Source organism: Arachis ipaensis, chromosome B02, assembly GCF_000816755.2.
Source record: "Arachis ipaensis cultivar K30076 chromosome B02, Araip1.1, whole genome shotgun sequence".
Classification (NCBI taxonomy): Eukaryota; Viridiplantae; Streptophyta; class Magnoliopsida; order Fabales; family Fabaceae; genus Arachis; species Arachis ipaensis.
The window spans coordinates 74,209,716-74,212,667 of NC_029786.2; the positions used below are offsets into that span (position 1 = coordinate 74,209,716).

General features: G+C 35.0%; 1 long non-coding RNA gene across 1 annotated transcript; it reads left to right on the top strand.

The window, feature by feature from the left end:
- Positions 354 to 1,680, top strand: LOC110267817. The gene is made up of 3 exons (XR_002355746.1): positions 354 to 732; positions 1,000 to 1,124; positions 1,607 to 1,680. It is a non-coding gene; the product is annotated as an uncharacterized LOC110267817 (long non-coding RNA).

Below are 2,952 nucleotides of genomic sequence, written 5' to 3' on the forward strand. Positions count from 1 at the left end.
ACTTTTATATTTCATTTTTATTTTCTTATCTTATTACTAAATATTCATAAAAACTATATATAGAGAATTATGTGTATTAAAACATTTATAATATTTCAATTCATATAGATTTTAGATAGAGCATTTACACTACAAGAGGCACGGTAGATAGCGGCGCTCTATTAGAAGCGGTTATGAAAATAGTTGCTATTTTTTTAATGTTGTAACGATTTTGTGGTAAATGTGAGAAAAGCCGCTAGATATTCTAATTTGCTGTGGTTTTGGGGAGAACAGCTGCTATTTACTTTTTTTTTCTTTTAGGGATTCGACCTACTCTTCTTTCTCAAATATCTATCTCATTTTGATTTTTTCCCGTCCAAGTTACAACACACGGTTCTTTCCTCTCCAGCTTCCTTCACCGCCTTTGCTCCTTTCCCAAGTTCTCTCGTTGTCGCTCAAACGCTAGCCCCTCTGTTTCCTCTAGTTTGTCAAATCTGCTCACCATCTCCTCCGTGAAGTGCTGTATGTGATTCGAATCTACTGCAGCTGCACGAGCGTCCTGCCACCGTCGCCTCCAACCTCCGTCGCCTCCACCGATGACCATCGTAGATTTTTCTCCTTCACCTTTTTTTTTTGCTAGGTTTCACGTTTTTACAAGAGGCGAAAGGCTCTTCACCCAATCCAAACCGTACTTTTGACCTAGATCTGCTCGCTGTTCATGCCTTCCTCTTCTGCTCTGCTCCTTTGCTTCTGGTTTGTTATTTTTTATTTTATTTTTTCTGAATTTTTTGTTCACTCTAAATCTCTGAATCTAGTTTTGCTCTTGGTTTTTGAACTAATTTGATTGTTTTGCTTTAACAAAGAAGAAGAGAAAGCTCAATAGAGAATCTATCTAGCATTTTTCATTCAATATCTAAACCAAGTTTCAATTTGCAGTGTTAGAATAATTTTTACAAATATTTGCTATTAAGTTTCAATTTGCTGATATGCCATCCACCGGCGGGTCACGCATTCTCGAAGGATACCTGTCGCCGTTCAACGTAACTGCCGTAAAGAGGGCAAAGGAGCTTGGCGCCATTGTTGTTGGAAAGACCAATCTAGATGAGTTCGGTATGGGTAGCACCACTAAAGATTCTGCATTTCAGGTTCTTCAATTTTCTTTAATGTTTAATTTCAAGTATTTGCGATTTTGTTATTTCTAGAACTAGCTTATAGTTAATTTCGTGCTGAGCATACTTAATTATATTGTATTGTATTGCATTGCATTTTGTTTTAATTGTGCGGATTGAAGTCTATGTCTGTTCTTTCCATGTTCCAATTTGGGCGAAATGAATTGTGTAACTTTCTCTAAACAATTTTCTTTTTAGATTCATTTTGAGATAGTGATTGTAAATTTCACTGCAGATAGAAATTAAGCTCAATTTTATTGTTGAGGTTTCTGAATTGAGACATCTTTAGATACTATGCACTTGCTACATGGTTCTAAAACCATGGTTGCATTGCTGGTACTCATGGATGTGTTATAAATTTGGCTAAGATTTATGAGGTCTGGATTCTTGTGTTCTTGCTATGGCCCATTTATAACTGAGATTGGTTTAATCAGTTGATATGTATGTTCATTCAATAGGTCACAGCCAATCCATGGGATCTTTCTAGGGTGCCAGGAGGATCATCAGGAGGATCGGCACCTGCAGTTTTTGCTAGGCAGTGTGTGGTATCACTGGGAAGTGATACTGGTGAAAGCGTGAGATAGCCATCATCTTTTTGCGGTGTTGTAGGTTTGAAGCCAACTTATGGCGTATGCGTCTTTACTTGATACTATTGGTTGCTTTGGTTCATCAGTCACTGATGCTGGGATTCTCCTTTATGCAATTGCTGGTAATGATAGATTTAATGCTACCTCAAGCAATTGAGTAAGAGTTCTTTTATATTTGGTATAGTTGTTATATCCCATCTAATCTGCTGTTGTTAGCTGAAGTAATCAAAGGTATTAGCATAATTGGTCTATAAGATGGGCAGTTGCTGAAATCATTGCAAGTGTTTATTTATGTACATCTTGTTATTAAATCATTTAACAGTCACTTTTTATCCTTGTGTTGATATATTCGTTCTTCCATCCATATTTGTTCCCTATTTTCATCAAAATTTTCTATATCTTGGTTCAGATTATGCTTTCAGGTTAATTTGATTTAGATTTTGTTTATATCTTCTATAATTCAAGTTAATTGTTACTATATAGAGTTAAAGGATTTGAAGGTACCACTATTGTGTGTTTGGGTTGGTCTGATAGAATCAGAACATTAAGTTCGTATATAATTTCTCTTTTTTTTTTGAAGTGTCTTCTTGCGTTTGTGAATTGTGACATGGGGAGCCCCATTGTGGCTCATGTCCTTATGTTGTTTGATGAAATGCCTCAACAAAGTGATACATTTGTACTAGATGGTCCTTCTCTGTGTAAAGCTAAAATTTAATTATTTTTTTCATTTCAAGGTTGAGAATTGTTCCGTATAGCTGCTTGGTTGGTTGTTTATTGCACACTACCTAACAAGATTGGAGCTCCAACACTTTATTGCTTCCCTGGTGCTAAAATTAATAAAAATTAGTCATTAATGTATTTGATCCTTGTGTATGTATTTGTAGAAAAATGAATTTCTTTTATTACCGATCAATTTCTTAGTACTCAAGCATTTGTAAACACCATTTCACTGAAGTTTGCACTAATTTTTTACTTGTCAAAGTAGACTTATGATGTGAGTAGCTATTGGAATTTGATTTAAACTGAGATGAAATGAATTTCTGGATTTTTCAATTGCATGAACACAGAAAGTTGCGATTTTGTAAGTTTTATTTATTAGCTACAGGTTCCACATACAATAGTTTAATGTTGAAACCTGTTAAATCTAACTTGTTCGACACTTTAGATTATATTACCTATCAAGTGGTACAGTTTAACAACAGTCTGAAGCTCATTTT